The sequence below is a fragment of the Galeopterus variegatus genome, unplaced genomic scaffold, assembly GCF_000696425.1.
Source record: "Galeopterus variegatus unplaced genomic scaffold, G_variegatus-3.0.2 Scaffold3897, whole genome shotgun sequence".
NCBI lineage: Eukaryota > Metazoa > Chordata > Mammalia > Dermoptera > Cynocephalidae > Galeopterus > Galeopterus variegatus.
This window is the reverse complement of record NW_007730008.1, coordinates 95,358-110,880: the sequence shown is the minus strand read 5'-3', so window position 1 is coordinate 110,880 and position 15,523 is coordinate 95,358.

Genomic DNA, 15,523 nt, shown 5'->3' with positions numbered 1-15,523 from the left:
GATCAATTTCTAACGAAACATTCAGAGACTTTTTTCTTCATGGTTTAATAGTATTTGTCCATTATTTCTAAGTCAGCAACCTAGTTTTCTTGCCAGTGATCCACCTACTACAATCTACATTTTTAAAAAAGGTAAAAGATTTATACGATCTGAAGAGAAACGAGTATACAATCTATGTTTCTAAAAGATAACTGAAGAGATACGACCAGCGAGCAAAGGGGAAGCCCTGTCAACCCAGCTTCTGGTACATAGGCTCTGTTTCTTTTTTTTTTTTTTTTCCTTTTTGTCTTTTTTCGTGTCCGGCAACGGACCGCAACCCTCAGTGCTGCGCCCGCCCCTCCTCGCTCAGCCAGTGAGCGGGAACCGGTCTGTATGTGGGATCCGAACCCTCGGCGGGAGCGCCTCCGCGCTCCCAAGCGGCGCACTGTAGCAGTGCGCCACCGGGCCGGCCCTAGGCTCTGTTTCTCAAACTGTAAAGAAGTAGAAAGGGAGGACTAGGGAGTCCACAGTAAAGAGTCCATTCAGGAGGGTACAAAATAGCATTGTATGCCACCCCCAGACCTACTTTCAAAAAAGGCCAGTGCATTCATAAGAACTGACAGGGCAGGGATAGGTCTCCCAGAGGGAAACCCTGGGAAAATCTACATACTACCAGGCAGTAAGCTAAGATATAAACAAGCAGACAAATATTCTATAAATGCTATATAACATTTTATTCTGTCAAAGACTTGAAATGTTCTACTGATTTCATAAATAAACTTTTTCTTTAAATAACTTTTTCGACATTTCCAACTGCATAGCACCATTTTTATTATCTAAGGTGTACAACTTGATGATCTGATATATGTATACGTTGTGAAATAATCACCATAATCAAGCTAATTAACATATCCATCACCTCACAAATTAACATTCCCGTGTGTGGGGGGGGGGGTGGGAAAACTTAGGCTCTTAGCAAATTTCAAGTACATGGTACAGCATTGTTACCTATACGCACCATGCTATACATTAGATTTTCAGAACTTATTATCTTCCAACTTTGTACCCCTTGATCAACAAACATCTCCCCATATCCCCCTCTTCCTAGCCCCTGGAAACCACCATTCTACTCTCTGCTTCTGTGAATTTGACTATATTAGATTCCGTATATTAGAGAGATCATACAGTACTTGTCTTGCTGTGTCTGGCTTATTTCACTTAGCATTTATTTTTATATAGGATCAGAGTGACACTATTCGAAGGGGGAGCAGTGGCAAGAAATTTTGCTTAGAGATCTGGGAACAGTAAAGGAGCTCTTCCATGTGGCCTTTCAACTTTGCACATGCCTCTAACTTGAATTTGCATATGTAAACAACAGCCCTTTAACATAACTGATCCTTCTTCTCTCAGAAGATCTGGGATTTCAAGGGTTGTCTATACATTTGAGAGAAAAAAAAGAAAAAACTTTCTGTGGGTCGGGAGAGGGATCACTCTCAAATGGGCATCTCCCTAGAAGTTAGACAGTCCTGGTCAAATTCCTGTATTCAATGAATAACTTGTTGGTTATTCTGTGTGGAAAAGAACAAATGAAAGGTCAAGTATAAACCAAGTAATGTAAGAGTGTAAACACAACTAAAGTCCCAGGATTTCTCAGAGAAAAAAAATTATAATGATAAAATGAGCTATACTGGCTACAGTTCATTCATCCAAACAACAAATATTTACTTAAAGCCAAAAATGTACTCGGCACGGGAAACACAACAAGTCAGACTTGGTCACTGCCCTGATAGGAAGTCTAACAGGGAAGACAGACAATTAAACCATAATTGTTGAATGAATCATTTAAATTACAATAGGACATGACTTATGACAGGAAAAATACAGAGCATAAAGAGACGTCTCCCAACTTGGTCGTGTGAGGGAAGAAGCGTCCCAGAGAAGGCTGAATATGAAGTAGGAGTAAATCAGGTAAAGAGCACAGAGGGGAGTGTTTCAGGCAGAAAGAAAGGCCCAGAGAAAAGGGAAAGCGTGATGCACTAGAAAAACTACAAGAAGTCAGGCATGGCTGTGTTTATGAGTGCGCCGCTTGGGAAGCGCGGCGGCGCTCCCGCCCGAGGGTTCGGATCCCACATACGGACCGGTTCCCGCTCGCTGGCTGAGCGAGGAGCGGGAGCGACACCGAGGGTTGCGATCCCGTTGCCGGTCCCCGGTCCAGTGCGGGGGCAACACTGAGGGTTGCGATCCATTGCCGGACACGGAAAAAGACAAAAGACAAAAAAAAAAAAAAAGAGACATCTCCTAACTTGGTCATGCAAGGGAAGAAGCGTCCCAGAGAAGGCTGAATATAGAGTAGGAGTAAATCAGGCAAAGAGCACAGAGAGGAGTGTTCGAGGCAGAAAGAAAGGCCCAGAGAAAAGGGAAAGCGTGATGCACTAGAAAAACTACAAGAAGTCAGGCATGGCTGTGTTTGGATTCTCGGAGGCTAATGCTTCACTCCTCTGAATTTAGAACCAATTGAAAAATTGATTCAGGAGACAGAAAGGAATCAAAGAACCACCTTGATTGCTGGGATAGCTGGTTTGGAAAATACACAGGACTGTCAAGATCAGATTTGCATTTTTAATTGTAAAACTGAGCTAAATGCCTTGATAATAATAGTTTATGATTTTATAAGACATTAACCTTTCTAAGGAGCTTTAATATACATTGGTGCTCATTTTAAGGGATTTCTTTTAATCAGGTGTGGTCAGACATGCAGACATGGAAATGACTTTCATGAAGGAAGTTTTTTTAACTCACAGATCCCAGAGGTACAACATGTCATGCAGGGCCACATGAGGAAGCACCAGGGTCAGTCAGGAGGTGGCAGGGGCAGAATGTGGACAAGAGCCTTTATTGTGGTTTCCAGGAAAAGGAACTGGCAAGGCAGAGTAAGCAGGGTTAGGATTAGTGAGTTTGAATAGTTTCAGTGGGCTCTGGGGTGTGGGGGCTGTCTCTAGTTGTCTGGTACCTGGGCTTGGGATAATTAAGGAAGGAACATAGCAGCTCTGAATGTGGTTAGAGGACTGGCCGGTTTGCATATGACAGGTAAGGGGTTTATTGCTATTATCCCTTCATATGGGGATGCTGCTGCTCAGAGAAGTGAAGTGACTTAGCTTGGGTCACTCAGCTAAAAAAGTGGCAGTGCTGGAGTCTAAAGCCATGAGATTTGCTATTTTAAGAGGTTTAAACCATGTTTTCTACTCCAGTATTTGAAATGGCTTCAAGATCACTTTCTGTTTCCATAGTTTATCTCTGTCCTGGTTACCATGCTGCCATATAGTGGAACTATTACGTAAGCAATTACACAAACCTAGATGCTTTGTGAGTTAAAAACCTGTTGAAAAGTTAATGATGAGTGAAATCTAAAAGACCAATATTTATCTAGGGTCTGTTCTAGTCCAGCAACATTAGAACTGAGTTGGCCAATACAGATGCACTGAGTCTTGTTTCCAGAATAAATTTAAACCACCTCCCATTTCACCTGTTCTGATCTGCTTGATGATTTGCCCACTTTTTGTCTCTGTGCTTGGTCCTTGTTCTCTCCTTCAATGCTGACTAAAAAGGTCTGTTATGTTCAGTCATCCTTCAATGTCCACGAGGGATGGGTTCCAGGACCCCCTCAGATAATGAAATCCATGAACGTTCAAGCCTCTTGTATAAAATGGCATAGTATTTGCATATAACCTACACACACTCTCTCGTATACTTTACATCATCTCTAGATGATTTCTAATACCTAATTCAATGTAAATGCTATGTAAATAGTTATTATACTGTATTGTTTTTTATCTGTATTCTTTTTTAATTATTGCTTTACTTATTGTTTTTTATTTTTCAGGTATTTTTCATTTACATTTGGTTGAATCCACGGTTGTGGAACCTGCGGATAAGGAGAGCCCATTGTACTCACTTTCCATCTTGAATTTGATGTCTCCCTTCAATTCAGATATTGGCCTTCTGGCCTCTTGTACAACAACCACTGCTCTGACCCTCAGGAACTGCGAATTTCTCACAAATCAGCCTGGATTCTCATCCTGTATCCACCTTGATATCACATCATAAGCTATATGGAAAAACTTAAAATTTCTTATTAAATACATTTATTATTTTCCCATAGGTCCTCTCTAGCTGCCAGTAATATATTTAATTTCTCTTCTTTCCCTTTTCCTTTCTCCCCACAGCCTTTCAAATTCCTTCTGTTGCCCCCAGTAACTTCTTAGAAAGCAGTTCCATGGTTATGCAGTCATGATCTTGGGCACCTTGTGCTCCTGAAGGCTTCTCTCCAAACTAGATTATTAATTTACAGAACGCATCTTTTGAGGGTATATAGACTAATGGGATAGCAGCCTTGGTGGAATTGATTCTGGCTTTCTAAGAAACAGGAAAATGCTCTACATTCTTCCTCAAGGTGAGAGAGCAAAACCAATATTGCTTTTTCAAATTTTCTGCCTGACTTTTGATAATACATAAACAATCTTCTTGATGTTTTAATTAATTCATACTAATATTTTATACAAGAACATTCAGATTTAATGATAACATATCATCCACTGCCCAGACAAGACACTAGAACACAGAAAGAAATAAAGTCATGCATCAGGACCTAAAGATTTAGCTGAAGAGAATCCTTGACACATTCAGGGAGCTTTTACACATTAGGGAATTTGGTCCTCCAAATAACCCAATGAGGTAACTAGGGTAGGTGGTAGTGTATCTTTTTTACATGTTGAGAAATTCAAGGTTTACTATGTTTACAAAATTAGTATTTGGTAAATTGGGAAAGCAGAAATCCACGATATCTGTTGGTGTGATCATCTCAGATAGTCAGGAATACGAGTCACCAAGTATTTCTGGCTTTTATCCTTCTGGACTGTGTGACTTGCATTGGCCAGTGCAACATGGGTGGAAAGGATGTATCACTTCTGGGCGGAAACTTTGAGAGCCATCCTGAATTCTCAATTCTTTCCATCTGCCATGGTGATGGAGGAAGCATGGGTCAAAATAGAGCCTCTCTCAGTCTCATCTTCGAGTATCTATAGTACGAAGGGCACCATACCAACTGGAATTGGACAAGTAATTTAGAATTTTTATGACATGTTGTGAGGTTAAGAGACTGTGATTTGGGAGTTGCTTGTTGTCACTGCATAACCAAGCCTATCCCGAGTTATATGCCTTTTGACTTCCACTTGTTCCTCTTCTCCTGCAAACTCTTCATGTAGTATGACAAAACAGTTGAATGGCAATTAGACAATGGATCTGAATCAGAGTCTACTATCCTGATGCTGTTGGACTGGCTGTAACTGGTAGCTCTGGTTTATAAAGAGAATTATAGTTATCTCTATTGATGGTAATTAATTCTTTCCTAACATGAAAGAGTGAGAACTTTTAATGTCTACCACCTGCCAATTGGAAATATAACATCATGCAAGGTAACTGAGGGTCATTCATGAATCACCACTATGGACAGTCATATCCAAAATCTGTGCCAAAGCATTCTCAGGCCACATCCTGGGCAGTGAGTATAGCAAGGAACAAGAGAAAGGTCAAACAAACAAACAAAAAACATTAGTGTTAATGTAGGGGGCAAAAACAGAGAAAACAAAGATTAATAGTGGTAATTAAAGAAATAGAAAGGTGTTTTCTCTAGGAATCCAAGCTGTGCTGGAAATTAAACAGCTGTAAGTTGAGAGACTAATAAGACAGCCACAAATAGAAGATGATATTTGTCTTACAGAAGTAGAGAGTAGCATGGTGGTTGCTAGAGACTAGAAAGGGTAGGAGGCATGGAGGAATCGAAAGAGGGTGGTCAATGGTTGTAAAATTGCAGCTAGATAGCAGAAATAAGTTCTAGTGGTCAATAGCACTGTAAGAGCCCACAGTTAACAACAATTTATGGGCTGAGGCTTATGATTCTACATTTCTAACTAGTTTCTAGAGGATGCTAATGGTGTTGGTCCAGAGACAACCCATTAAGTAGCAAGGACGTCAAGGTTAAGAGTAGTTAAGTAACTTGCACTGACCACACTTAGTGGTAAAACCATGATTCGAAGACAAGTTTCTCTGATTCCACAGCCTGTGTTCTTGATCAATAAGGCAATGCTTTTCCTTAGAGACAGGCACAGAGAGGACATTCTCTAAGAAAGATGTTAGCATGAGGATAATGAATTGCTAAGTTGGAAAAACAAAACAAAACTGGACACCAAACATGTCAGCTATCACTCACTTTGGAAAGTATATGTCTTAAGGTCAGAAACCTTAAAATTAGACAATTTCAATCTTGTGAAACACTAGCTGTTTTCATGGCTCCACCTCATAAAGTCCCACCATTGCCCCACTGAAGAGACAATGAAAGAGAGATTGGATAGTACATGGGATCGCCATTTGGGGCCAACACAGCACAGTCTCTATAATATACTTGTAAAGTCACATAGCAGGAGAGCAATACCAAGGAAGGGATCTAATCAGGCCCCGAACCTGAAAATTGAAAGCCTGAGCATCAGGTACTATTCTGGGAGTCTGTACAGCAAATGATCTCTATGGTGTATTAACATAGTAAGGCTTAGATGAAGCCCACTTCAGAAGTCTCCATGACTCATTTTGTGCTTAATTACTGCTGCTTTACAGCAGTGGATACTTTGGGTAGACAACAGAAGCAAGCGTTAAAACTCACAACAATAACCAGAGAAAATCTCTACAAATCTCAGGCCTACCAAGAAAAAATAGCTCCCCAGGTTGGGAAACTTTCTACAGACAATGAGAGAGAGACCCTAGAAAGGGATGGAGACCACCCAAGGGGAAGGCCAGGAGAAATCAAAGATTACTGCTGCTACTTAACAATTTGCCTAAGACAAAGCCTTAACTTTTCTGTCCTTGATTAACTTTTAAGAGATTTATCAATTTAGCAGCTCTAATATGCTATTTCCCCGAATCTGTCTACATCTGTGTCACCCAGATTCCATCACTCCTTCTCATACCACAACCCACACCGGCGGGTTTTCATTCCTTGTCTATGCTCTTGTTCCTACTCTTTCATCAAAAGTAAAAATCTTACTATTCTTTCTTCAAGACCCAGCAGAAAGCCATGAAGTCTTTTCTGATTCCATGTCTCTCCATCTCTACTGCCTTCACTTTGGTCCAAGCCGTCCACATCTCTCTACTGGACTGTTGCAAGAGCCTTCTAATCTGTTCCTCTGCATTAGCCCTTGCCTTCCACCTGTTAGCTCCCACACAGAGCAAGCACAACGATATTTTAAAAGTCATGCCACTCCGCTGCTTAAATCCATCTCATAACCTTCATTACACTTCTCCCATCTCACTCTATAGCATCTCAGCCCTAGTTGCACATGGAATCTCTTGTAGAGGTTTTACAAAATAGCAAAGCCTGGGTCTCTCGCCAGACTCGTCGTGCAGACACGTAACTTGCCCAGTGATTCTCAGCACAGCCAGGTTTGCAAGCCTCTGTTCCATGTAGTCTGACCTGTGCCACCTCTTGGCTTCATAACACTTGTTCCTCCTGATGTTTCTATTTCTGTTTCTCTCTCTATGACAGCATTCAGTCTCAGCCCAAACATCAGCTACTCAGGAGGCCGTCTCTGACCACCCTTCCCAAGGCCTCTCTGTTACAGCATCCTGAATGACCTTTCTCTGCTTACTCAAGCCATGACCTGCACTGTCCCACTAGAAACTAAGCTTTAGTGACACAGGTACCTTTGTCTTGTTCACCGTACCTGGACCAGGGCAGGCAACCCATTCAGTAAATATTTGTGAACTAGTATTGAATGAATTCTCCAGGCAGAACTAATCACTTCTTCTTCTGTATCTTCAAACCTCTTTGGAGGATGTTCCATTTAAATACATGTCCCATATTTTATCCAGTTGCATTTGTGCTTGCTTTTTCTCTAGACTGTGAACTACTTGAGTGTGGGGGCTACATCTTATTCATTTTTCTATTTCTATTCCCTAGCATTGTTCTAAATGTGTGATAGATGTTAAAAAATGAAGATACTACCTTCCGTTATGCAAATCGGAAATTTATGAGTACTGGCATAAAAAAGTCTATCCTGGCTTATCTGTAACCTCAGCAACTATTTAAAAATTAGGACCAACATCGAGGGGTTTTTGTTTTTTTGTTTTTTAACTTTTAAATATTACTCATGGCAAAATAACCATAAGCAAAATCAAAGACAAACAACCAGAGAATACTAACAATTCTCATATCAGAAAAAATGGCCAGTTATCCAAACACATAAAGAATTTGTACATGCCAATTAAAAAATGCATCATCACAATTAAAAAAAAAAAAATCTGATCTGACTGCAGAAAATTATAAATATGAATGTCTCTTAATCATATAAAATGATGTTCAACTTGACTCAAAATAAGAAAAAGAAAAATATCAACTACAACAAACTATCATCATCTATCAGATTAGCAAAGAGCCCAAAATTTGATGACATGCTACACTGGCAAAGAAATAAGTAAACTGATAGGCTCATATATTCTTGGTATACAACTTGACAAAATCTACATCTGTGTACAAACCTATTATTTTCAGCTTTAGAATTTTATCCTAGAGTTATCCTTACATAACTGAAAACTGAAGTATGTACATGGATATGGATATAGATGGAAACTTTTTTTTTAATTGGAAAACATCAACAAACTATCCATCAACATTGACATTAAAAAGTATGGTTCGTCTAAACAGTGTAATACTGTGCATCTAAAAAGAAAAATCAAGAAGCTCCATAATGACCTGGAACAAATTCAATAATGTATATTTTAGGAGTAAAAAAATAAATTCAGAAAGGATAGATAGCTTAAAAAGTAGAAAATACTAAATACTTGTGTTCATTACTCCCAGTATATTCATAGACTGTTTCTGAAAGTTACATTAGAAAATGACCCGGTGGCGCACTGGATAAGTGCGCCGCTTGGGAAGCGCGGCAGCGCTCCCGCCCGAGGGTTCAGATCCCACATACAGACCGGTTCCCGCTCACTGGCTGAGCAAGGCGCGGGAGCAACACCGAGGGTTGCAATCCCGTTGCCAGTCCCCAGTCCGGTACGGGTGCAACACTGAGGGTTGCGATCCGTTGCCGGACACGGAAAAAGACAAAAGACAAAAAAAAAAAAAATTTAAAAAAAAGGAAAATGGTCACATCTGTCCCTGGAGAGGAGAAATAGGTGGTTAGTAGAATTACAGGGTGTATTTTATGATATGCTGTAACTTTTGAACGCTATGTATGTGAACACTATCAATTAAAAAGACAAGAAAACAAAAAACATTTAAGTTGACCAATCACTTAAAAATATTGGAATATAGTTATTAATAAAGCAAAATCCTAACGCTGGAGTTGCTCACAATTTGTAGATATTTCAGATTCACAAAAAATAATATTGTGATATAATAACTGCTACAGTACTGTTACAGGGGAAATACTATAGGAACCATGTCTAGCTTCATAGCAACAATTCAGTGAAGGCTTCTCAGGAGAAATGATCAGCTTTGGTGGAGCTCATCATCTCCAGTAGAAGGACTTTTACCTTATTATTTTCCTACCTGAATCTTGCCTAGTCTCACTTTAATAATATATTGTGGTCATTACAACCTATGTTCAACTTTCCCATTCTTGGGGTTCTACCATGTTTACTGTTATATAACCAATATGAACACTTGCTATTTTTAAAGATAATTTATTATACATATATGTAGGGTACAAGGTTGACTTTCAATAGTTGTGTACAAAGTGCGATGGTCATATTAGGATAGTTAACTCATTCATCATTAAAATACGTAATCAGACTTTGGTTGAATCCATTCTATTTCATTTTTATCTCATCAAACAGCTAATCAAAGAGGCCTTCTCTGATATTATATAAAATAAGTAACATACCCCTCACTCCCTACCTTCGTATAACTTCGTATAATGTATGCTATACGAAGTTATTACGGTATGGTTCCTGTTCCCTAAAATAGATCAAGCGGTGGCCATCTTGCTGGCGTAAGGCCTCCGCCGCCGTTTCACGAGCGCTTTAATGCACGTAGCTAGAAGTCCTTCTTTTCCGGGGCCCAGTGACTAAGCAGTTTTTGCCCGCCCTGTCATCACCCCTCTTCATAACTTGTGGCTTCCCCTGATTGGATAACCATCTCCTCCCGCCTCTCCTCTCTGTTTCCGCTTTCTTCCTCTATATAAACTCCAACACCTTTCTAATAAACGGAGTTCCGGCTTTGACCACTCTCCTGGCCCGGCGGTGTTCTTTCTCGGTCCCTGGGAAGGAAGGTCCTGGGGAGGAAAGGCTGTGCCAGCGACACTCATCATCCCGCTCAGCCCTACAAGGGACCTCCGGCTGGTCCAGGGTCTCTTCCCGCCCAGTTTTGTCGGCCTCTGGCTCAGGGAGGCCCGACAGGTTCCGTTAACCAATTTCTCGTTAACCACCCTCCCTTGCCCTCTCCGTCTCCCTCTCCCCTCCCCTTTTCCACCTCTAGTAACCACAGTTCTTTTCTCTCCTTCCAAAAGTTCGGCATATTATTGTGATTGTCATTTCCTTATTTCTCTTTCTGTGTCTCTTTTTATTGTTTATAAAACAGCTCCCACTTATGTGTGAGGACGTGGTACTTCTCTTTCTGCACCTGGGTTGTTTCACTTGGCATAATTTTCTCCAGTTTCACCCATGTTGCTGCAAATGGCAGAATTGCACTGTTTTTTATGGCTGACTAGTATTCCATTGTGTGTATATACCACATTTTCCTTATCCAGTCATCCATCGATGGACATTAAGGTTGGTTCCATAGCCTGGCTATTGTAAATAGAGCTGCAGGTATCCCTTCAACCTGATGTTTTCCAGTCCTCTGGATATAGAGCCAGCAGTGAGATTGCTGGATCATATGGAAGTTCTACCTGTAGTTATTTGAGGAATCTCCATACTGTTCTCCACAATGGCTGTACTAACTTACAGTCCCACCAACAGCGCAAAAGGGTTCCACTTTCTCCACATCCTCACCAGCATTTGTTATTCTGTTTTTTTTGTAATAGCCAGTGTAACTGGAATGAGGTAATATCTCAAAGTGGTTTTGATTTGCATTTCCCTGATGATTAATGATGTTGAGCATTTTTTTCATATACCTGTTGGCCATTTACATGCCCAGAGGAGGGGAATTTTAAAGGAGTGTTATTTAGAATTGCTGGCGCATTGTGATAATAAAAATTAGACAGACTGTTAGGTTTTATTATCAATCTTGAATTGTCTACAATGTATCCTCTTAGTGCCTGCAGTTCAGGCTGACCACTATTACTGTCTTGCCTTAGGTATGCCACTGCTTATGAGAAGTAACAAAAATTCAGATGCATCAGTATTGTCCTCTTGAATCAAAGCCTCAGACAATTAAGAACTAAGGCTCAAGGTAGAGGAGTTGTCTCGGCTAAGCTTTAGTGAACAATTACATGCCCATCTGAACCGGACACTCTGATAAACCACAAACGAAGCTAATTATCTATTTGCTAGAATCCTGCAGACATTAGTATGATGAAGATGAGAAGCCAAACTGTGCAAGAGTAAAAGGATATTATTTGCCATGCTACATTTAAAGAAATAGCCCAGAGTCATTTTCTATGCCTGTGATTGCATTTATTTTATTGGGTATGTTTTTTTATTGGAAAAGTAATACAATGCTTTTTGTCACAGGCACACACTATGAAGGTATAAAAAAATTAACACTCCCTTCCCTAACTCTGCAGTTGAACTCCAATACCCTAAGGCAATCTCTCTTAATTTGCAATTTGGCATATACCCTCTATCAGTTTTTCTGTGCTTTTAGAAATATAGAGAGATATGTGACTAGATAGAAAGGTAGAGAAAAGTAGAGATGATATAGATACACGCACATACTTTATGTTTTTACAAAAATAGGGTCATCCTATTTACTTTGCTCTAAAAGTTTTCTCTCAACAGTATATCGTATTCTTCCCTGTGGTCATTATATACGGACACAACTCATTCTTTTAAATTTATGTATTCATTCATTCAACATATGTTTATTATGCCAGTCTGTAAGTATGTGCTTCACGCACTCAGGTGAACAAACCAGACAAAATTCTTGCTTTCATGGAATTTGCATTCTAATTCAGGAGACAGATAATAAATGCATAAACAAGTAAAGTAACAGCATGTCACATGGTGTTGAATGTTGTGGAGAACAAAAATCAGGGGACTATCGAGAAAGGGAGTACAGGGGGAAGGTTGCTGTTTTTCATAATTGGCTGGGGAAGGCGTGTACTAAGAAATGAAGCAAGTAGGGAGACAGCCATGCATCCATCTGGGGCAAGACTTTCCCAGGCAGGGAGGGCAAGAGGTACAAATAATAGTGCCAACAATATCCTGCTACAAAGGTTCTTATGTAACAAGGCTTCTTGAATTATTGCTGAAACAGTATACATCAGTAAAACTTAACACCCCCTAGGTCACTTTTGTGGCAATGTATATTCCTATTAGCAATTTATAAGGACACCCCTTTCCCCATAAATTAACCAGCACTAGAGACAATCTTTTCTAGTTTTTGCCAAAATAATGTTTTTACGTTTCTCTGATTAAGGGTAATGTCAGAAAACTTTTCATATGTTTCTTTGGTTAATAATATATTCTCAGTTGAAGACCTATGAAATATTTGTGTTAACATTATGATCACCAAACTCTGGTTTCCTGGCTTAGAACAAAGCAGGGCTGAATTGGTTTTGGATATGGACAAGGAAACCTGAAGGTGGATAGATGCTGTTTACAAAGGTTAAATTAGGGGAGTAAGAGAACAGGAAATGATATGCTCCAGCTCTGATGGTCTATGATCTGGGTCTACGATCCCTTCCAAATAAGGATCTTTTCCGGATTTTAAATTCCATCACCACACAGGTGCATTCAACAGCCTACATAATTACCTACTGGCCCATAAAATATCAAAAAATTATTCTTTCTGGCATACAGTATCTGGATTGAATTAAATAATGCTGATATCTTAATGTAATCTATGTACTTATGTTTTTTGATATAGCCCGAACACCAAGTATAAGTGCTGTAAATTGGCCCATGCTAAGGGAGCCAAACCTAAAAATGGACACGCCCAATAGGACGACTGGGAATCAAGCTGCACTCTAACCAAACTGGCTTTCATGGCCACTTTGAGAAAATAGGGTCTAGTCAAAACCCATGTGCAATGTTGTATATACAGACCTCCCCCTTGGCCATTCACAATGTACATTTGCATTTTAGAGACCCCTAGTAATTCCCACAAAGAAACTCATTCAACTTTTGCATTGAACATTTTTTTCCCTCAATATTTTGCTTTAAAATTAGTTTAGAAAGCACTGCAACATAGGGTATGGATTCCAGAACATGCTGGGGATGTCAAATGCTTTATTGTCACATAGGCCTGAATAAACTGAATTCAAGAACAATTTTGTTTCTTTATTAATCGATATCATACCGATTTTTAAATGTGCATGCAAAAAAACTGTGATCAATACTATTCAAACTTTTAACTTATTTGGATCCAAAGACCTAAGCATTATTTATCTTAAAATAATACACGTGCTTTCAATTAGGAATATTAACTACAATCCTGTGTTGTGCTAAATTAAGTATGGATTATCTAATCCTCATAATAACCTTATGAACTAGGCACTAGCATTCCCATTTTATAGATGTCAAATTGAGTTTCAGAGAAATTAAGTACATGTCCCAAGTTTCCAGAGCTACCATGTTTGGGGTCAGAGGTTTTAATCCAGATAGTCCAACTGTAGTGTTTTTTTTTTTTTTTTTTTTTTTTAAAGATGACCGGTAAGGGGATCTTAACCCTTGACTTGGTGTTGTCAGCACCACGCTCAGCCAGTGAGCGAACCGGCCATCCATATATGGGATCCGAACCCGTGGCCTTGGTGTTATCAGCACCGCCCTCTACCGAGTGAGCCACGGGCCGGCCCCAACTGTAGTGTTTTTTTTTTTTTTTAAAGATGACCGGTAAGGGGATCTTAACCCTTGACTTGGTGTTGTCAGCACCACGCTCAGCCAGTGAGCGAACCGGCCATCCATATATGGGATCCGAACCCGTGGCCTTGGTGTTATCAGCACCGCACTCTACCGAGTGAGCCACGGGCCGGCCCCAACTGTAGTGTTTTAACAACTATAAATATTGTCTTGCTAGGTCTTAGGCTTCTACCACCTATTTTAATGATTTCTTAGAAAATAGCAGTGACTACAGTTCTCATTGGCATTATGATGCTATAATAACAAGAAAAAAACATTTCTTAATTAATAAGTATGTAATTGGCCACAATAATCAACCACGTTGTATACTGACAAAATTTTAAAAAAAAGAAAAAGAAACAGGAGGTTTGTTACATGCATTAGAATTAGATGCTCTATTTGCTTAGCAAACCAAATGTGAGTGATTCCTTGAGAAACAGAAGAAAGCAATCCACTCACCTCTACCTGATGACAAGAGTCGTCTTCAGTCAGCTCATCAGCAGGGAAGCAGGACTTAAGGGTAATTTTGTCCAAGCAACAGTTGATTAAATATGATGCTATCCGTTCTCAAATATCCTGGGGAGAAACAGAAGAATGGTTAATGAGGGGATTGGCAGTGGGTCAGTCATGCTTCTGTTTGTTTAAAACATAGGAGTTGAACCAGCTAATCAAGTAGCAACCATGATAAGAATAAGAAGTTTTTGGTTCTTGCCTTTAAGAAATATTATATATTATCTTGAACAAGTTCAAGTGAATTACACTTAGGGCTTTTAGAACCTAAGACAAGTTTACTGATGTTGAGAGAATACACATATTTATGTAATTTAGCAAATACATAAAAATAAGTCATTTCACAAGTTGTTCAACAGTGCCACCTGTGGGCACACATGCCCGTTTAATGGAGCGATAGGAAATGTGTCAGGAGAGAATGGGACCACCCAGAAGCTTGGCCAGGACTCTCAGATCAGACTAAATTCCTAACCCGAACTGACTCTGGGGAGCTATGTGAGCTACATGAGCTTGGGCAACTTTCTCATCCTCTCTGAGCTACTCCATGTCTGGCGCTCTGGGTCTTGTCGGAATCCTGCCGACAGCGCCAACTGTCTAGCTCTTAATCCTGTTCCTGTCGCCAGTTGTAAAGCGAGGCCACCACGCTAGTTGTCGTGGCTCTTTTACCTGCCGGTATTTCTGCACCAAGTGGGCCGATTGTCGAGCTAAGGCTGGGTCTGGAGCTCCCAGAGCCCTCAGGCCCGTTCACAGACTGGGTCACAGACCCTTCATACGCCAGGCGGGGGCACCAGACCCCTTCACGCAGGTCTACGAGCCAGGTAACCGGCCATACGGTCCGTGGAGGCTGCAGGTCTGGAAAAAACATGGCTGCGCAGGGCAGGAGCTCTAGGCCAGACGCTCTAGGCCAGACGCTCGAGGCCAACGCCCGCCCTGCTTCCGGCTTCACTCAACGTCCCTCTCTCCCCTCCCCCTCCCCTTCCCC